This window comes from Pinus tabuliformis, chromosome 5_2, assembly GCF_031772625.1.
Source record: "Pinus tabuliformis cultivar Carrire ecotype Pingquan chromosome 5_2, CPIR1, whole genome shotgun sequence".
Taxonomy (NCBI): Eukaryota; Viridiplantae; Streptophyta; class Pinopsida; order Pinales; family Pinaceae; genus Pinus; species Pinus tabuliformis.
In genome coordinates, this window is record NC_142306.1 from 698,392,491 (window position 1) to 698,415,006 (window position 22,516).

At 38.5% G+C, this 22,516-nt stretch overlaps 1 protein-coding gene and 1 long non-coding RNA gene across 5 annotated transcripts in view; one reads left to right on the forward strand and one right to left on the reverse strand.

Annotated features, from left to right (window-relative positions):
* LOC149161050 (uncharacterized) overlaps positions 1-22,516 on the reverse strand; it is a 67,893-nt gene that overhangs the window by 27,945 nt on the left and 17,432 nt on the right. For 2 of the 4 annotated variants that reach the window (XR_016261829.1, XR_016261828.1), the window contains exons 2-5: positions 20,415-20,466; positions 20,091-20,194; positions 19,886-19,947; positions 19,657-19,780 (exon numbers count right to left, since the gene is read on the reverse strand). This is a non-coding gene — a long non-coding RNA (uncharacterized LOC149161050). Of the gene's footprint in view, positions 1-15,642; positions 19,781-19,885; positions 19,948-20,090; positions 20,195-20,414; positions 20,467-22,516 lie in introns of those variants that run through there. The other 2 variants (XR_016261827.1, XR_016261826.1) reach the window with 2 other exon arrangements.
* LOC149161051 (putative LRR receptor-like serine/threonine-protein kinase At1g53420) overlaps positions 1-22,516 on the forward strand; it is a 126,576-nt gene that overhangs the window by 17,572 nt on the left and 86,488 nt on the right. The window lies entirely within an intron of this gene.

Below are 22,516 nucleotides of genomic sequence, written 5' to 3' on the forward strand. Positions count from 1 at the left end.
TCAAAGCATACGTAACAACGGATTTTGTTGACAAAACGCTTCAGTGTCCCAAGAAACTTCTTTTTTTGGTAAGTCCTTACACTTGATCAAGTATTATTTGATTACTCGCTATCACAACTTCCTTTCCCTGTTGGATATGATACCTTTTTGGCTCTAGAATAACCCTTCCTTCATCATCTAAAGTCGGAAGTGTTGTCCGTGCTGATTGATGTTCACCAAGTGGCTTTTTTAGGTAGGATACATGGAATATGTTGTTAACACGACTTTTATCAGGAAGGCTTAAACTCTATGTGACTTGGCTAATATTTTTGTTGATCTGATATGGTCCATAAAACCTTGGTGCCAATTATTTTTTTCTTTTTGTTTTAAGGACCACTGCTTGTATGGTTGAAGTTTGACAAATACCCATTCTCCAACTTCAAATTCTCTCTCTGTTTTGTTTTGGTCAGCTTCTTGTTGCATACGGTTTCTTGCATTATTTAGATTTTCTTTTAGATTTTGGACGACTTTTTGGGTTTCTTCTAACTAGTTTTTAACAATTGGTAGTTTCGTTTGGATGATAGCAAAGTCCTTCCATTTCGGAGGTTCATACTCGTACAAAGCTTGAAATGGAGTCATTTTAGATGACGTGTGGTAAGTATAATTGCACCACCATTCGACAAGGTGTAACCACTGAACCCACTTGTTTTGTTTGTTTGTGGCATAACAACGTAGGTAGGCTTCCAAACATTTATTGACAACCTCTGTTTGGCCATCTGTTTGAGGGTACTAAGCAGAACTCACATTGAGATACATTCCTATATGATTGAAAAATTCCTTCCAAAAATTACTGTTAAATTTGGCATCTCTATAGCTCACAATGACCTTGGGAAATCCATGTAATAACATTTTTGCAAAATATCTCAACGATTTGTTTTGTTGAATCTGAGTTCCTCATTGCAATAAAGTGAGCATACTTTGTGAGTTTGCCGACTACTACAAGAATTTTATCCTTGTCGTCAGACACAGGTAAACCTTCAATAAAGTCCATTGATATTTCCTCCCATTTTTGATTCGATATGTTTAAGGGATGAAGTAGTCTGGGTGTCATAATATTCTCATTTTTATTTCTCTGGCATTTATTGCATTCGGCTACATATTTTTGAATATCCTTACTCATTCCCCTCCAAAAGAATGACTGGCGTGCGTTATAGTAGGTTTTAAAAAATCATACATGTCTGGCTGACAGTGAATCATGCTACTCTTTGAGAACCTTGGCTTTAAATTTGGAATCTACATTTAGATAAATTCTTCCCTTGTACAATAGAATATCATTCTTCCATTCAAATTTTGAATTCTGAGGGTCTTTTTCATATTCACTTCGAATCTCATTAAGCCATTCAGGCACAACCATTGAAACTGCAAGTAATGATGGTTCTTCGTCTTTCCTTGACAACGTATCAGCTACTACGTTATTCCCTTTCTTATGTAATATATCCATGTCAAAGGTAGCGATTTTTTCTATCCGTTTTTGTTGTTCTGTAGATGGTGTTTTTGTTGGAGGATATGTTGAAGACTATTATGATCTGTTCGTATTAAGAACTTACTTCCCAAGAGGTATTGTCTCCATTTGGCTAATGCGTGCATAATTGCAAGCATTTCCTTGTTGTATGTAGACTTGAGACATTCGTGCTTATTGAGCTTTCTGCTTTCAAACGCGATTGAGTGATCATCCTGCATTAGTATTGTTCCTATGTCAAAACCCGAAGCATCACATTCACTTACAAATGGTTTTGAGAAGTCTGGAGTTGCTAATACAGAGGAATTAGACATGACTTCCTTCAATTCTTCAAAACATTGTTCTGCTTCATCATTCCATCGAAATGAGTTCTTCTTAAGAAGGTTCGATAGGGCTGCGGTTATATGGGCATAGTTTTTAATAAATCTTTGATAATACCTTGTCAATTCTAAGAATCCTCTTAGCTTGGAGATATTAACTAGTTTGGGCCATTCCCTTGTATAGGATATACTTTTACTCCTTTGGATATTATATGTCTGAGATATTCTACTTCTTCCTTCCCAAAAGTGCATTTGGACTTCGTGACATATAAATGATGCTCTTCCAACAGAGTAAGAACTTTCTCCAAATGTTGTAGGTGCTCCTTCCAAGTTTTACTATAAATTAAAATGTCGTCAAAGAACACTAACTCAAACTTCCTTAAATATGGACAGAATAGCTCGTTCATAGTAGCTTGGAATGTTGTCGGTGCATTGGTTAAATCGAAAGCCATTACTTTAAACTTGAAATGAACTTCATGTGTTCTAAACGCAGTTTTTGCTACATCTTCCAATCTTATTCTGATTTGGTAATACCCTGACCTTAGGTCCAATTTTAAGAAGTATTTAATGCCATGTAGTTCATCCAACATTTCATTGATAAAAAGAATTGGAACTTGTTTTTAATTGTTATTTTGTTTAGTCCTCGATAATTGACGCATAATCTGAACAATCCATCTTTCTTTCGAACTATACAACTAGAGAAGCATACAAACTTTTACTTTTTGAGATGATGCCACACTTTAAAAGATCTTGGACTAATCTCTCAATTTTAGATTTTTGATGATGTGGATATTGATATGGTTTGATGTTGATGGGATTTGATCTTGCTTTGACTTTTATTGTATGCTCAATATCTCATTTAGGCGGCATCTTCATCGGAAGGTCTTGGAATACTTTTTCATGCTTTTGAATTAGCTCTTGGACTTTTGGTGCTTCTTCGTTGACTAGATTCAAAGTTAACATTTCTAATTGATGACACTGTACTACATAGGCTGGCGCTCCCTTCCGAATCATTTTCATCATCTGGGATGATGATACAATTTGGTTCTCAAGTGGCTAGAACACATATAATTTGTATTTCTGCCCATTCCATTTAAATTTTATAAATTGCTTTTGATGGTTGGAAGAGTAAGCACCGAGGGTTTGTAGCCATTGGATACCTAAGACCACATCCACTCCTCCTAATGGTACTATGTAGAACGGATATTCTAAATTAAACTCTTGAATCTACAATTTGACTTTATGTCATTTCCCTACTTTTTCAATTCTCTTACAGTCGGATACCATAACGTTCATGTTGGGCATGGGAAATGTGAAAATGTTGAGTCTCTTTGCCATGGTTGAGTCCAAAAAATTGTGGGTGCTACCGGTATCGATGAGAACCATTACATTTTTCTTCCTGATATCTCCTTTTAATTTTAATGTTTGGGGCTATGATATACCTTTCATAGTCGATAATGATACTTTTGGAATGCTCTCGTCATCTAGATCTGGAGAGAATTATGGGGCATCTTCGATTTCTTCTACTTTTGATTCATTAGTTGCTTCACATTTATACAGGTTCTTGGTCTCTTTTCCTTTAGCATGCCTATCTTTAGGGTCCCACTTTTCGCCACAATGTTTGCACTTTCCCTCTTTCATCCTTTGCATTCCACATTAGTTTTGTCTCCTTCACGAAGATGTGGTGGAACATATTTTGTATTATCCGTGTTTGCAGACTGGGGAAATCTTCGTCTCGAATATACTCTTTCATCCTTTGACCACAACATCTTTTCAAATTTCTTTTCAGCAGCTTTTTCTTTTTGTCTTGCTACTTCTATCAAGGTAATGTCATGAAGCTCAAGTTCTGCTTGTAGATGGGGTTTAAGTCTCGTGGTGTACGATTGAATGAGACGAGTTTCTGATAATCCAAGTACTCGTGTTGCTAAAGTCTCCCATTCTCGAGTGTATTCGTCCACATCTCCCTTTTGTTGTAATCTGGTGAGTGCTAAAACCAATTCTTCTTCCTTGACACCTTAGAACCTTTTAAAGAACGCATGTTTGAATTTCCTCCAACTGATCGCAAGTGTCATCTTTTTCCACCACATATACCAATTGTATGCTTCGCCTTCCATTTGCATGGAAGCATGCTTGATCTTTCCGTCATCATTGTCAATACTGTAAATCTCGAAATATTATTCTCCTTTATTGAACCAAGCAACGCTGCATTTTTCGTTACCATTAAACTTGGATAGCTCAAGTTTTTCTCTTCGTTGATATGTAGCTATCGTCAGGGTGAGGAAAGGGTGTTGACTTGAAAACGCATATTGGTGTATGGATTCCAGAGTTGCCTATTTTGAACATCCGTGTTTCTATTTCCTTAATTAAGCGTGGAAGATGCCTTTGGAGACTCGGGATTCTGATGTGTGTCTGAAAATTTTGACGAATCTAGAGAATTGAGATGTTGAGTAACCTCATTATTATGGAGTATTTGATTGGGCGTAATCTTCATATTGTCACAAATATAGGTCAACATCACCATCACTCAATCCACCTTAACTAAAAGGTCTTCCTGATCCTTTTTAAATGCATTCTTGTTCTCCTCAAGTTGACTCTATTCTCTTTGTTGTATTATGGAGCTCTTCAATTTTATCACCCTGTCCGGTCACCTTAGTCTCAAGGTCTACTAGTCTTTTATTGAAATCGGCCATTGACATTGATGAAACCATTGAGCGGGTCTAAGGTGAAGTATACATATCCAGCGTAACTTGACTCTAATAATATATATATAATTAAATTAATTTAATTATATAATGAAATTATTTTTTATGCTATATATATATATTGTAATATTAATGCCACAATCCCCAATTAAAATAAATAAGGGTGTTTGTTTAGTGTTATATATATATATATATATATATATATATGCCACAATCCCCGATTAAAATAAATAAGGGCGTTTGTTTAGTTTTTAAGAACGATAGCAATACCTATAGTTGGAGTGGCAACAACTGGTGGAAATACCCGAAAACAACAAAAGCACATAGAGGTAGAGGGTTCGACGACAGAGAAGAGGGCAGGGAACAGGTGCGGTTCGACGACGGAGAAGAAGGTGGGGACAGCTGCAAGTTTGACGACGGAGAAGAGGGCAGGGGAAATTGGTGACTAGGTGCGGACTGGGGTCAAACAACAACAGAGTCCGAGGAGCAACTAGCTCTAATACCAAATGCAGTAAAATACTCAACAATTATTAGCAATGATACATATTTTATTAATAAATGATTGAATGGATGGTTTACAAAGTGAGAGGCCCTCTCTTAAATATAGCCCTAAGTGCCTCTTGGTGAATGGACATGATCTTTGATCATGCCCTTTGCCTTAATTAAACTAATAGTTACAGGAATAATTTATTTTTATATAACATGAACCTAGTTTTGAGCTCCAATTTTCTCTGTTTTTTAGCCCATCCAAGTCCAATGTTGAACCATGCTTTGATATAACTTTGTAACACTCCTCCCACCTCCTTGACCATCCTGATTTGTGCGAGGTGTTACCTATGACTTGACCTCCATAGTTTGTCATGCAGATGGAGTTACAAAAATTTAATTTTTCCAATGTCGTTAAAACTCGAAACCACCACTAACTTTGTGTTCTACTCATCAAGAAATGTTCGGCGATATAAATTTTATCTCAATTCAACTCTAGTATTAAGAGTTATTCCCTTTTGAAGTCTAACCAATTATATAACACCACATCAACACATGGCTACCATGTGGCTCCATCCTGGGATTGTGTTGCACCACGTGAGTGGACCCAATCAAACCCGACAAATTTTAGTGTTGATGGTATTTGGTTTTGAAACCCCCCTCGATAAACCAAGGGGGCCCTAGGGTGAATAGGGATAGTTGATCAGTCCCACACCCTAGATACATTGTCAAAAATGGTGCATAATATAATGGGGCGCTGATGGCGGGAAACTCCATGTTGACATCCCCCCCCCTCCAAAATAACTTTTGGCAAACCAGGGGGGTTTTGGGATCAACATAAATTGTTGATATGAGCGCCTTACGATTGTGTTGTTCAGAGGTGATGATGTTTTAACAAGGGCCTCCATGGCAATGGATGGACCCAACTTACCGAAACTTTCTCATCAACAACTACCACTACTCGATTGAGAAACATATCACTCCAACAGTGTCAATGGGCGATGGGTGGTCCTGTCACTAAATGAATCCAACCGACGAGAACTATCTTGATAACTGCCAGCACCGTTCTACTAGGCCCACCCGAACACATTAACCCAAACCTCATTTCTTATCCAAATTGCTCGAAGGCTAAGAACCTAGTAGGGCCCATCGCAGTCCATGTCACACTAGAGCAGTGTTCCAACACATTCCTACCCACCACATATGAATGCTAACAAGTAACGAAAAATGAGCAATGGGCAGGGTTCTCGCACTAGACCCTTAGCCAGACTAGCCATTTCATCTTCAACATCGCCCCTTTAAGTTCTCAGCAATCAAATCTATGGTGGTAGATTATGGCCCAAACACATGGTTTTGTGAATTGGAACCTTGATTGGATCAGAGTCACCCTCCATTAACGTGCATGTATCACATTCACAACATGCCAAAACTCACAATGATTGGCGATGGGTAGCGATAGTGTTCTATTTTGAAACCACAGCTGAATCGACCTAACTCTTGTCACTTCATCCAATACAAAGTTAACCATAGCAATGACAGTGAGTGGTGTTCCACATCGCTTCTCTCTACAAACCTAGTGGCATAAAGTTTGAGAGCCTGATGGCCCCACCCCCATTAATTTTCAATGTTAGGACCCATCAGCCCCCTTCTTCACTTACCTCATTCTAATGTTTTTAAGGTCGAGAGCCTGACTCTGGGGTGATATGGTTTGAGGCCATGCTCTTAGACTTCAAATATTAATGAATGGAAATGACATGAGGGGAGATCTTACTCGCCAATTATAGAGATACTTTTCCCAAGTGCCAAAACCATGGCCCTTATAGTGCCTTGCCACAACCAATAACGAACAAGGGTCCAAGTTACTCCTTCAAAAATTAAGAAAGAGGACATAGTCTCAAAATCCAAGTCCACACAGATTGCAAGTTATACAAGAAGTCGTTGCAGACAATCTAACTCTGCCTAAAATGTCCCCAGACCTCCGCTAGGGGGCATCACTCACACAATACTGACGTGATCAAAAACCACATATATATTTAGCCATTGTTATATTGTAAATTACAAAATTGTCAAACATATACCATAATATATACATAAATTAACCACAACATGCAATTCTAGAAATTAACCATATTACTCAAACCACAAATATGCAAACCATGTAAGAGTACAACGGAATAAGCACATAACTAGTTTTCAAATACTTATCTATAAATTCTATGAGTTGGTTACAGTCCTTCGATGTTCCTCCCAGCCATAGACTGCGTTGCTCTAGTTCTTTCAGCAATCGGTCATGTTAGTTTTTATAGCATTGGAGATGTTTTAGTCTCGAAACTTTGTGGAGAGGCTAAAACACACAAGTTCATCATAACCCATGAATTGTTTATGGAAATTCCACCTATAAGTGTCTCAATTATATTATTAGCCTATTTTTAAATATTTCCTAAGTATGAATGTAGGAAATTTGGTTAATTAATCAGTATTAATTAAGATAAAGTATGAATCATCTAGAAACTCACAAGATTGACTCTGATATGATCTTGGCCCTTGATTAAGTTTTAATTTTGGTCGTTGGAGGTCCAACAGAAGATTATAAGAAGAAGTTGATGCGTAGATGAAGAACACATTAGCGCAGACACTTAAGTGATATAGGCAAATCAATTTTTCAGTAGCGGAGTGATTCAGCAGGAGGATTCGAGCCAAAGATCAAGTAACAGGTGCAAAGGAGTGAAGCAGTATTCTGGTGGAGGTTTCTAGTGTCAAAAGAGTCAGATTGAGGAAGTGGGAGTTTGCCCAAAGGGATTGTGCAAGGATTGCAAAGGAAGCAGCAACAAAGAAATTCGATCTAGCTGGAGGAGCAATCGATTCAGTGGTTGGCGATCGGTATTTTGATCAGGAGGACCAGTGAATCAGTTCCAGATCCAGAGAGAAGCAGAGTTGTAGATTTCAAAAGTTTCAAGGCAGTAGCAGCAAGACCTGAGCAAGCACTGCGCAGAAGTTGACGTAGAAGGAAGTGTGAATTTTTAAGGGGCTAGTTTCAGGCGTTGAAATCAATTGTGGGGTGAGGATAAATCCTCCAAATAATTTTGCCAATGATTCTCTCAGATTTGATTTCCATTTTGGCATCCAAATTATTGTGCTCAAATTTGTTGTTGAGGATTAATAATAAAACACTCATCTGTTGCACTAGTTTTCCCGCATTGGGTTTTTCGAGGGACAATTGTCCAAAAATAACAGTGTTAAAATTCTTGGGTGTGTGCTAGAATTTCTCAGTTTCTAGCATTTTATTTTCCGTGGAATTTTTATGGTGAAAATTGCAGTTGTGATTTTATTCATTGTTTGTCATAGCAAATAAACTGCATAATTAAATTTACAATTAGGAGAATAATTTTCAGTTGCTGCAATAGTTGAATTTTTCACATGGTATCAGAGCATGATTGATCAAGTAGGGAAGCTCAGAAGCAAAGACAAAAAACTTCTCTTCAGAGGGAGCAGCAAGCCAAAATTTTATGGTGTTGTGCGGTGCCTAGCCAGGTAATGCGGAGTGTTGGGCAAGGCTTCGATTTTCGAGTTGCAATTGCAGGAAAAGTAGATTTGTCCAGAAAATCAATTCTAGCAGGTAGAGGGAGCAACAATAGCTCAATGTTTTCACTAAGCATATTTCTAGTCTGGGCACAGAGAATTTTTGTAGCAGTTTGCTAGTGCAGAATCCGTGGAAGAGAAATAACACAAATTTGTCTTCAATGAATTTCAGTATGACCATGGACAGAATTGACATTTAGGGAGCTTCAAATTTGTCGTCCAAGTTAAAGGATGAATTTGCTTGTTTATAAGGCTCAACTTCATAGGGTATCTGGTAGATAGACAATGGAGTGTTAGCTCACATAACAGGGGTTAGAGAATATTTGTCTAGCTACAAGGAGGAGCATATGTACTTCGAGATTACGATGGGAAACAAAATGAAGTGTACTCCAGTAAGGAGAGGTACCATCAATTTTCAAGAGTCAAGAGCAAGTATCAGCACTACAGAGGTACTACATGTATCAGGATTGGGTATGAACCCAATTTTAGTGTCCAAGTTACAACATAAGGGATATGATATCTACTTTGTAGGGAAGAAAGTGTTAGTCAAACACTCGAGCTGGAAGAGGGTGAGACGTATTGGAGTTCGAAGCAACAGATTGTACAGGTTGCAACTCGACTCTCCAATGGCATTGATAGGAAGTTACAACAGTAGTGGGGAGGAACTAAATTAGTTATGGCATAGGAGAATGGGACATCTACACCATGGAGCATTCAAGATGCTCAGGGAGACAGTAACAGGGATTTCAAAACTTGGCATGGAACACGATGATGTGTGCAGAGGATGCATGCTTGGGAAGTATGCTAAGGCAACATTCCCAAGAAGTGATAGTAGGCAGTTGGCGTGTTAGGACTTATACATTTAGATATTTGTGGGTTGATGTCCACTAGAGCTCTCAGTTGGGCCGAATACTTCATCACCTTTATTGATGATCATTCCAGGAAAACCTAGATCTACTTCTTGAAGACCAGGGATGAGGTCTTCAATCGTTTCAGGGAGTTTAAGGCTCTCGTAGATAATGCAACAGGGAACAAGATCAAGATGTTTCGCTGAAATAATGGTGAAGAGTATATTCATAAAGATTTTACAGATTTTTTGCGAAGGATGGCATCAAAAGAGAGTGGACAACTCCTTACAATCCATAGCAGAATGGGGAAGCAGAGAGAAAAAAAACATAACTATAGTTGGGGTTGCAAAAGAAATGTTATATGACCAGGATTTGCCCAGGTTTCTGTGGGCAAAGGCATGTAACGCAAAAGTGTATATTCAGAACAAGACTCCTCATAGAGCATTAGGGAAAAAAGCGCTAGAAGGGGTCTTCACAGGGAAGAAGCCAGAAGTTAGTCACTTCAAGATCTTTGGTAACGTTGCTTATTGCCACATGCCAGATGAGAAGCATGCCAAATTGGATCAGACTGCAGAGAAGTGGTTTCTCGTTGGTTATAGTGAAACCACCAAGGCATACATGATCTACATTCCTAGAAATAGGAAGATTGTAGTGAGACGGGACATAAAGTTCATTGAATATTGAGCTTTCAAGAGATCTCGTGAGATATCGGTAGGTGATTAAAATCAACCAAGTGAAGCTCCATTGGTCCAACCACAGGGGTAGCCAGTGGGACCACCAATGGGACAGTGAAAGGGATCCAATATAGTGACTAGTACTAGCATTTTCTCGGGTGTAGGGGATCCAATGAGATCTTAGAAGATGGAGTAGTAGAGGCAAGATGAGCAGGAGCTAGTTGAACCTCCTGAACCAACAGAGAAGTTTGTCAGACATTGAGAGATGTAGAGGAGTTCGTTGGAGTTCCTAGAACAAACAAGAGAGAGCACAGGAAACTTGATAGATATCAAGCATTGGTAGCTCAGGTTGCAGAACCTTCTAGCTTTCAGGAAGCCACACAACATCAGGTGTGGGTAGATGCCATGGTAGAAGAATACAACTCTATCATGATGAATGATGTTTCAAAGGTGGTGCCAAGGCCTGAGGATAAGTCAGTTGTCAGTTCTAGATGGATCTACAAGATCCAGTATGTTGCAAATGGCAGCATGGAGAAGTACAAGGCTAGGTTCGTGGCAAAGGGGTTGCACAGAAAGAAGGGATAGATTATGAGACCTTTGCCCCAGTTTCTAGATACACTTCTATTCAGTCAGTTATATCCCTAGCAGCTCAAATGGGATGGCAGATTCACCAGATGGACATCAAGAAAACATTCTTGAATGGGGTGAGAGAGGAAGAGGTGTACATAGAACAACCAGAGGGCTTCAAGACTCATGAGAGGTGCACTCATGTGTGTGGACTAAAGAAAGCTCCATACAGGCTTAAGCAGGCTCCCAGAGCATGGTATGGTCAGATTGACAGCTACTTGCAGCAGATGAGATTCATCAAGAGTGACATTGATCCAAACTTTTAATATTTGATGGTAGAGGGCGAGCCACTCATCCTGGTATTGTATGTGCATGATCTCTTCCTTACAGGATCATCAGGGCTCATAGAAGACTGCAGGAGGAACCTAACAGCAGAATTTGATATGAAAGATTTGGGGATGATGCACCATTTCCTAAGATTGGAAGTGTAGCAGAAGGACGGGCAGATTTTCCTTAGGCAATGAAGATGCGCTATAGATATTCTGAAGAGGTTCAGAATGCAGGATTGTAGACCCACGTCTACACCCATGATCACCAACTGGAAGAAGAATGATGTGTCAGACGACAAGGATGTTAACCCCACCTTTTATAGACAACTCATCGGTTCTATCATGTATCTGGTCAACACTAGGCCAGATATTTGCTTCGCAATCAATACCCTCAGTCAGTGTATGGTAGAACCAAAGAGAGTACAATGGGTAACAGTGAGACATATTTTGAGGTATGTGCATGGCACAATCAAGCAGAGGTTGAGATACACCCGAGGGGATAGCATCAGACTATGGGGATTCACGGATGCAGATTAAGCAGGCAATTTAGTGGACAGGAAAAGTATCTATGGGTATTGCTTCAACGTTGGATCAGGAATGGTTTCTTGGTGTAGAAGGAAGCAAAAGTCAACAACACTGAGCTCTATTGAAGTAGAGTATATGGCAGCAAGCACAACTACGTGCAAAACTATATGGATTTGGAAGTTGTTGGTAAGCTTGTTCATGCAGAGGATGGAGGCGACCAGTGTCTACTGCGATAATCAAAGTTGCATTAAGCTCTCTGAGAATCCAGTGTTTAATGACAGCTCAAAACACATAGATATTTGGTTTCATTTCATCAGAGATTGTGTGCAACGTGGAGCAATCCAGCTACAGTATATTCCCACAGATAAGCAAGTTACTCGCAAAAACTCTAGGTAGAGCTAAGTTCATCTATTTTAGAGAACATATGGATAGGATGGAGAACCCATTTTAGTAGTAGGGACAGTCTATTTTGGATGCTTCTCAGTTGCAATTGTTGCAGCTGTAGCAGCAATAGATGAGAGAGAGTTACAGTCAGATGCAGAGTTGGTAGCAGTATGGCAATGTCAGTAGCAGCACATATGTAGCGTCAGAGTTGCGCAGTGGTTGGTGGGCAGTATCTAGACATCAATAGCGTGACAGAGAGGTGATACAGAGACAGATTGTTGTAGCAGCAGTGGTGTTGCGCTAGAACACCTTCCTCGCTAAGAGGGAGTGTTAGTTTTTGAAGCATCGGAGATGTTCTAACCTTGAAACTTAGTGGATAGGCTAAAACACACGAGTTCTTCATAACCCAAAAATATTTTCTGGAAATTCCACCTATAAGTGTCTCAATTAGATTATTAGCCTATTTTTAAATATTTCGCAAGTCTAAACTCAGGAAATCTGATTAATTAATCAATATTAATTGAGATACAGTATGAATCATCTAGCAACTCACACAAATTGACTTTGATATATGATCTTGGCCTTTGATTAAGTTTTAATCTTCGTCGTTGGAGGTCCAAAAGAAGATTATAAGAAGAAGTCGATGGGTAGATGAACACACCAGTGCAAACACTCAGTGATCTAGGCAGATCGATTTTCCAGTAGTAGAGTGATTCAGCAGGAGGATTAGAGCCAGAGTCGAGTAGCAAGTGGCAAAGGAGTGAAGCAATATTTTGGTGGAGGTTTCCAGTGTCCGAAGAGTCAAATTGAGGGAGTGTGAGTTTGCCTAGAAGGACTACGCAAGGATAGCGCAAGCAGCAGCAGCAGAGAAGTTTGATCTAGCTAGAGGAGCAATCAATTCAGTAGTTGGTGGACCAGTGAAATAGTTCTAGAGCCAGAGAGAAGTAGAGTTGTAGATTTCAAAAGTTTTTGGAGGAAATAACAGCAAGAACTACGCAAAAGTTGACGCAGAAGGAAGTGTGAATTGCTGAAGGGCCAGTGTCAGGAGCTGAAATCAACTGTGGGGTGAGGAAAAATCCTCCCAATAATTTTTCCAATGATTCTCTCGGATCGGATTGCCAGTTTGGCATCAAAATTATTGTACTCATATTTGCTACTGCAGATTAATAATAAAACCCTCATTTGTTGCACCGGTTTTCTTGCATTGTGTTTTTTCGAGGATAATTGTCCAAAAATAACGGTGTTAAAATTCTTGGGTGTGTGCTAGAATTTCTTAGTTTCCAACATTTTATTTTCCACGTAATTTTCATGGTGAAAATTGCAATTGTGATTTTATTCATTGTTTTTCGTAGCAAATAAATTGCATAATTAAATTTGCAGTTAGGAGAATAATTTCTAGTTGTTGCAATAGATGAAATTTCACAGGTCACCCAAGAGCTAGGGCTATGACTCCACTCAGCGTCAACTACTCGAGCCAAGTACATGCTTCATACCATACATGAAAGAGCCAAGGTACCAAACCCATCAGCGTCCAACCTCGACGCTCACACACTCCATCAGCTTGCGCCCAAGTGGTACACACCCTTCTCTGCACCCTCACTCCCTCAAGTCTCGTGCCACCACCCTCAGGGCATTTAACTGTCGGAAAAGGATGGTCTCGACTCTATGGCTCTAGGGGCTCTTGCTGCCCTCCTAGGACTCCAAGTACCCTCTAGGCTCTCGTGTCAAACCCCTCCAACCACAAAGCTCACATCCCCCATCAACTTGCACCCAAGTGGTGCACACCCTTCTCTACACCTGCAGTACCTCAACTCTCATGCCATCACCTATAGGGTGTCTTATTGTTGGACAGGGATGGTCCTCGAGGGCTCCAGGAGTCTTACTGCCATCCTAGGTATTCACTAACTGCCTGATCCCTCTTAGGGGAGAATACCCCTTTTATGGCCATGTTTCTCTCTTTTTATTATTATAATATTATAATATACATTTTCATCCAGATGCCTTTTCTTGCCATGGATTCTCGGCTTCCCAAAATCTTTTCATCTGGGTCTGTCCACAACCATTATGTGTTTATTACTATGTGTAAATTAAACATACTTGCCACACTTATGCTTTCCAACCTCATAGCATATAAAAGCATATACACATGGGCATCTCGGCCCCAACACATAGACACACACATACACATGGGCACACCGCCCAAAAGCAAATTCTCAGCTTACTAGCCTAATTAATTATTCCCTAGCTCACCAGCCTAATGATCGTGGTCCTCAGACCCATTACATAGGCACACCAGCCTTAACCATAAGGCTCCACTGACCTAACATGTATATATATACAGAGGCATACAAGCCTCAATGAGTTTCAGTCTAACCAGCCTATTCCACATTCTGGCTCACTAACCTAATGTCACCTATACTTGCATATCACTATCCAGGGGATCCTGATTGGGGTGTTACATTCCCCTCCCTCTTATTTATGCATTGTCCTCAATGCATTAAATTACAGTCAAAACATGCAAGAACTGTTGTCCCATGCGATTTATCCTCCCTTCTTTCGTGTTCGCAGTCAGTATATTGTAGGTGCATTGTTCATATGCTACACCGATGTCTTTATTTCAGGGCATCCTCAATTCCCTGTGCATAAACAAGATCCATAGGTTTTTATCATGCCCCACATTGAAGGGTGTGCAGCCCAGCACAATAACCACTATACCTGATAAGACATGAAATCAAATAGGACTAATGCCTGCAATAATTAATTCACGGACATACTCTGCTCCAAATGAGAAAAAACAACCATATAATACACACTGCACAGTTAACAGCAAGAAATATTCTCAAGGTAAAACTTTAGTGAATAATTAAGGCACATTCTGCACATTAGTGCCCTGTCATTGTTCTTTCTTGAACAGAGAATCCTCCATATAACACATGATTAGCAGCAAGAGGTTAACTCTCAAGGCAACATGACAATCAATGAGCAAACCACATCAGGCATTTAAGTGCTTCCTCAATGAGCACTACTCTTGCATATAACATTACTGTTGTTTCCATGATTTGCAATCCTGCTTTTAGGTTGCAAAGCCTCGATGTGCTATTTTCCCAGTCCTCAATCCTGGAAATTTTGAGTAATCCAGACTAACTTAGATATCCAAGAATTCTGTTCAAATGTTGGAAATTCATTTGAAATAGACACCTTAAAAGCCTGCCCTTTTCTGTCTAAGAACATACTTGAGTGCAAGATAATCCTCTCTCCTTGATTGCAGATAGAGGGCTCCTACACACATTGTATTGTTGAAGGTAAGATGCTTAATCATCATCCAAGAAATGCACTGTTACTAAGTTTAACCATGTCTTCATAGGTATGCTGCCTTCCTATGATTATGGACCTAAGGATGTGTTGATTGCCATGCTATCTTGGAGAGAGCAAGACTATATGAATGCAGCTGTCAAGTAGGAATAATTTTCATTTTTGTTTCTGTTTGATTGCTATTGCTTATGCTCATAATTTCTGTTGTTAGTGGTGCTATTACCCACCTCTTCAAAAGATTCAACAGCCTGTCAACCAGACCATAGCCTCTTCCATGAATGTGCCTTATGTGTAATCTGTAGATTGATGAATCAGCGTCCATGGTACAAGTTTCTGCGGGTGTCTGATGATTTTATCAAACTATAAAATGTAATACCACTTGGCATCTCAGGTAGATGAAACAATTTAGGAAGCTCTGTATTCAGTTGTGGCCACCATTCAGGTAGACTGGTCAATAATTGCTGACCAATTCACAAGACTTTACTTCTTCACACCAGACTATATTTATACTTGTCAATCTGTTGTATGTTGTTCACACCCTTGTGGTCCATAATGTTCAGAGCTGCATCGTGCAACTTTACAACACAAAGCGTTGTAATGGTTTTCACCAGACCGACAGAATATGTATTGTTATTTCCTAGCTTTAGATTTAGTTGACCATAGTTTGGACATGGATGACCAAGGTGAGGCCAAGGTTCCACTCGAGCTAGATGTTCAAGTCGGCAATCATTCATTTCCCTCTCCCAGTTTTGAATATCTTGTTGCTCAACTTATATACAATTTCCACCACTGAATTAGTCATATCCATCCACTACTTTGTTGCACCTATAACAAAAATATTGACCACAATTATAGCAAGTCATCTTGTTGCAGCTGTCTGTTTTGGAGATAGCCATCTTGCACGATGGACATTGTTTTGCAGCACGTAGTATCTGCTTCACACTAGGCAGGTCATTAATTAAGTCCTGCTTCATTTTTCTTTGCTTTGAAACTATCTGACCTGAATTTTAGCACTCCTGAATATTCATTGAAGAATATAGGAAACACATGCAAAGTGCTACAGAATAGTTGATATTTTTTTCATCATTGTATTGCATCAACCAGGAAACTGAAATATCAACATCTGGAGATAAAAACCCAGAAATCACCCAAAACACGTCAATGCAATAGGAAAAAGGTGCTGAACATTGAATGTGTAAAAATTTCCCACCAGAACATCTTATTTCTGTATCATTCCTTGGTTTAGCTGCTTGCACTCTCTCAGAACATCACTTATGTTCATTTGGGAAGGTAGTGCATTGCCCTAAGCTGGAAATATCTGGGACAGCTTGATTGACTGCATACCGTAAAGATTAGCGCCATTCCTTATGTGAGTGAAGCAAACTTGATTTTTAACTCCGTTCTCTTGATGGCTTCTTTACATGCCTTCCATATGCTCCTTCTGGGTTTCTAATAGTGATTATAAACTCACTAAATAGTAGAGATTCAGGCTTTGCCCCTTGAAAATTCTCAATCTCAAATTGTGAGCAGTCCTCTAACTGTGCAGCGAAGTCTATAGAATTATCATTTCCTTCAGCTCCCTGGGACCTCTAGGAGAAGGGAGTCCCCTCACCACCCATCTCTAGTTACATCTACTTTATTTAGCTGCCCCTTTATAGTCATTCATCGCAAACCAAGCTTGCATAGCCCTATAATTGACATCATTGGTGACCATATGGAACACACTGTTTCATGAACAAAATGAAATTTTGCCCTTACATCAATGAAAGATACAATAAATAACAAGGATGAAGCATGATGTCCATAAAATAATCTAGTAAAATCAAGAAAATCTGAAACGTAACCTTCATCAGGAGCTTCCAAAATGCTTCTTGAAATGCTTGATCCTTGACCATTGATCTTCCCATACTGTAACTCGTTCCCTTGCTTTTGAGGAAGGCATTTTCCAGAATGGTAATAAAATTACAGATTTGGAATTTTATTTTTTAGCTACTGTAACGGCCTTTATTTCATACCCAAGGCTTGCTGCACATTAAATCATACTGGGGCTGTGGCTATTCTGGAAAATACTGCAACCCTGTCGAGTGAAGACTTGCTGGTATAGTGGTGCCATGCAACTGCCTTTTACACCAGCAAATAGAAAATAGATATACCCAGAAGATGCGATGAGTGGTCAGCCTGAGTTTGAATAGACCGGTGAACCTAGCAGCATCCTGACAAAGGATCATCTCCAGTGATCCTGGCAGGGCACGTTTCATCTTTTGAATTATTCTGAGGTCCTGACATGGCATGTTTCTTCTTTTTGAAGCGTAAGGGGCCAGGAGTACATCATTCCTATTGATGCCACGCTATAAAGCAATCATCCAAGTTCCTTGATAAAAAATTCCTCTATATCCATGTGAGATGGTAGCTGCCACGATTTTGTCCTTTTAAAGGATCCTTCTTTATGTTTCATATTGCTGTAGCAGTGACAAGGACGCTGCCTAGTTTGGAACAAGCAGAATTGCTCACTGATGATGCATTGACCAAGATTTATTTTTTTCCTCAAAGGTGGTGCCCTCTTATAGGCATGGCTATCATCTTATCCTTTTCGTTTTTAAAACAGAATGATTGTTATAAGAAGAATCCCAACAACGCCAATGCCTGCAGTGTTACTGTCGCTTAAGGAAATGTAAGTATGAGCAACACAAACTCAAGTCTTGGAAAATCAGAAATCGTGGATGGTTGAGCTGCTTCATAACCATATTATGGGTAATCATATGACTAGCAATTGTCCGAAAAGGTACAAAGAGAGGCCGACAGGATTATTAAATTGGAATCGTTGAATTTTTCTAGAAGAGTTAATTGGTTTGTGGAAAACCTTGTTTTCTTGGACTGGATCATTGTGCAATTACTTTTCTTTAGATGTTTTGTTTATATCTATATCACAAGGAACACATTGAATGTCTTATTTCATTTTAGAGTAAGTTAATTACCCAAAATCAAGAAGTTAAGTTAATTACGCAAAATCAAGAAACCTCTATAGATGGCCAAGCATATACGAAGCTTGCTAGTGACCAAGGCAATAACCACCATGAATATCCCCTACCAATATATTTCATTGAAAACCATAATTGTATATTGCATTTAGAAAGTCAAAACATAATTTTGGTTATAGCAATGGGAGCTTGGACTCAGTGCTATTATAAATCTTTGTTATTGTAAATCCAAAGGTATAGTTTCAATTTTTAGTAAGTGAAGCCTTAAACCAAAACCCAATAATGTCTCCTGCCATTCCACATTCTTTGCGATTTTATAAAGTTGAATTTTATGGTCGTATTTTGAATGAGTATAATTTACTTAATATAAAATTAAATAATTTATATTTAATTTTTAATTTTTTTAAATGAATTAAATTAAGTTTATGATATATAATGTTTATATTTAAAATGAATTTTATTTAATGGTAAAAATGAAAATTTTTATTAAAAGATAAAGTTTAATTTTTATTAAAAAACTTAAAATATGTAAATAATATTAGTTAAAAAAATTATAATTTATAAAAAAATATTTATTTTGAAATTAACTATATTTATATTTTCACTTAATTTAATAGTCATGTTATAAAGTATTATGACCATTCTAAAAAAACAACTATTTATATTATTATTATCTTCTTACTCAGTCCAAACTCTGAAACAGAAATATCACCATCCTCTTACTCACTTCAAACTCTGAAACAAGAATAAGCCCACCCAAACTCCAAGAAGTATTGATTGAATTATTTGTTTTTATCCCTTATAATCTACCTCTACCTCTAATTACAGTTTTAGGGCTGAATTTACCGGGCACAGTTGTCATCAGTGGTTGGCAATGTATGGAAAATGTTTAAGAATTTTTGTCATTCAATAACAGAGCACCTACCTCCAATTACAGTTTTAGGGTTCAATTTACCGGGCACAGTTGTCATCAGCTGTTGGCAATGTATGGAGAATTTTTGTCATTCAATAACAGAGCACCAAATTGGGAAGGTTATGTTTTATAAAAAATGGTGTTAAAAAACACCCTTCTGGAACCTTGCATTAGATATATATGGAAACCTGGAAAGCCTTTTCCTCATTGAGTGTCTGGGAATGTGCACTTTAGACTACTTTGATGAAGTGATGGGGAAATTCATTGAGTGTCTGGGAATGTGCACTTCGGGCTACTTTGATGAAGTAATGGGGAAATCAAATATCACTGGAGGTAAAAGACTCCGTAAATATTGAAATAACCCTAATCCTAATCATGTAATAAGGCTATGTCAAAATATCTATCTCCAATCTGTTACATTGCAATCAATCTATTCCAATTTCCTATTTCTTTTTCTGTTGCATTAAGTTATTGAAAAGGATTTCCTATTTCTTTTTCTGTTGTATTAATTTATTGTGAAGGGGATTGTAGATTAATCTACCTGTTTTTTTTTATGATCCAAAGATTTATTTTCTTCTGCATTGGCATACAATCCCATCATTTTATCTTTCTTTATCATAAAGCCAAGTAGCTAAGCCATGAACTCCTCTGTAATTCTTTTCTATCTGCAACAACAAGAATTCAATTTAAATTTAAATAGACAAATTGATATGCCATTGGAAAGACATCAGAACATAATTGAATCGAATCAAGAAGAACAAGGAAATTACCAATATTGTATTGCATACTAAATTAGATCTGCCAAACACATTAAACCCTCTAAAACTCTTTTCTGCATGTGAAAGAAATCAACAACAAAGATTCAGAAGCGAGAAATTTAAATTTCAATGGACAAATTGAATTTCCATGGAAAATGAATCGAATAACTTAATTAAGTAAAGAAGAGAAAGGAAACTGCAGAAGAAATCTCATCACCATTTTATTTTGCATTTGAGAGTGCATGATCCTGCCATTTTAGTTTTCTTTATCATAAAGCCAAGTAGCTAAGCCATGAACTCCTCTGTAATTCTTTTTGCTATCTGCAACAACAAAAATCCAATTTAAATTACCACTATTATATTATATATTAAATTAGATTGTCAAATGCATTAAACCCTCTGTAATTCTTTTCCAGCCGTAAAAAAAATCAACAACAAAATCTAATTTAAATTTCAAAGAACAAATTGAATTTCCACTGAAATGAATCGGATAAACTTAATCAAATCAAGAAAGGAAATGAAACCACAAAAGAAATCTTACAGATATACCGCATTACGCACAGTGCTCCACCTACAGATGTAGAGTGCTCCTCCTGCATACAAATATAAAGCACATGCTGAGCGCTCCACAGGAGGATCCAATGCAGGAGAAAGTAGTGGGTGAACACAAGAGAAAGAGAAGCGATGGAGCCAATTCATACGACAATTTAAAATCGATCAACGTTTGGTTCTAGACGCATCCAACGGTGCAAATTGATCCACCGTGACATGACAACTGTATCTAGCTGACGCGGCATTCAAAATTTCCATTCGCTGTTTTTTTACATAAAAGAATAGGAAAAAGCAGTAAAAATATCTTGCCATGCCAAGAAGGCAACTCAACCGATATTTGGAAAAAGCAGTCACACTTCAAATCAACTGTTGAAAATGTCTCACCTGATCGAACGAATCAGGGTAAAAGTGTTGACAAAAAATTGATGCATAGGAAAGGCCTATCGGCCTAACTAGCAGTATGACATGATTCAATGAGTTTGTGGAGTAGAAGAAATTGGGGCAAAATTCTCTTACTCCTGCCCATACAAATTCATGGTATGCAGCATAGCCCTCAGGATATCTCCATTCTAATATGTTCAAGTCCATGTATGATGTAGCTGTAGATCTTCAAATCTGAATATAAAATTTGCAAAATACCATCATATCTCATACCAAAAGGGAGTGGAGATGCCAAGATGAAGTTTTGAAATGCCTTCACAATATTGCTTGCTTCATCCTAGAAGCAATAAGTCAATCTGGAATGTGCATTTCAACTGCTGCAACAATCTGTTTAATATGTCTGTAACACATGTCCTCAAGCTTGAGTGTTGCAGTCACCAATTCAGTCATCCATTCTGTAGCAACCTTGTTGATGTGTTACTTGAAGAGAATGAATCAGCATCCGTCATTAAACTAAAATGCCAACCCAGGGCTGAATTATTGGTTTGCTCAAGTTCAATATTCCTTCTGATCTCAATGACTATATATGCAATTTATGGTTAAAACAACATACATTTTTGCAGAGCATTTGATGTTTAGTGCTAGCATGGGGATTCCGTTCATTCTGTTCTTATTGCTTCCTGTATCAGCCAGATACACTTCTCTTGTAAATGGAGAGAAGCTACCAAGCAGACAACTTTCTGGATTCAGAGAAAATCTGATACATATAGCTCGTTGTTGTATCAGTTTCCCTGATTTCCTGCAAAGAGCATTCGGACAAAGCAAGCAAAGGCTGCAATGCATACCGGGCCAGTTCGGTGATCAAAACTTGTAAAAATCCACAGAAATTCGAGCTTCTGTAAATACAGGAAGTGGAGAATTCCTCATGAAGTTGGCAATCAACATGCCAGCTTATCCTATTCTACAATTTCTTGACACAGGAAGCGACCTAACATGGATGCAGTGCAAGCCCTGCACTATTTCTATAAGCAACCAACTTCAATCTATTATCCTTCACGTTCTTCCACTTACAACAAGGTTCCATGCAAAAGCCTTCTTTGCAACGCGCTGCCAGAGTTTGAAAGCAAGAATATAGCTAGCAGTGAATACCAGCATACGTATGGTGATTTCTCAATTACTGTGGGGATTCTCTCATACGAGACCTTGACATTAACTTCCAAATCTGGAACAAAGCAATTAATCCCAAATTTTGCCTTTGGATGCGGTCAAAATAATGAAGGCAACGGGTTCGATCAAGGGGCCGGGATAGTGGGCTTGGGACAAGGTCCCCTCTAGGCTCTCGTTAATTTCACAGCTCTCTGCTTCAATGCCCAGGAAGTTTTCTTACTGTCTGATAACAATCGAGGATTCTCAGTCAAAAACGAGCCTCTGATGTTTGGAGAACCTGCAAGATTGAGGGGCAAGGTGTCGAGTTCGACTCCCATTGTCCAAAACAATCAAGAATCAACCTTCTATAATCATTCTCTGGACGACATCAGTGTTGTCGGAAAATTGTTGAATATTATGAAAGATACTTTCAGCCTTCAATCTGATGACCCTGGCGGCTTTGTTATCGATTCTGGGATGACAGTAGCATACCTCAAACTAGCCGGTTATGATGCAGTGAAGCAGGAATTGAATTCTCTAATTAAGCTTCCTGTAGCGGATCAC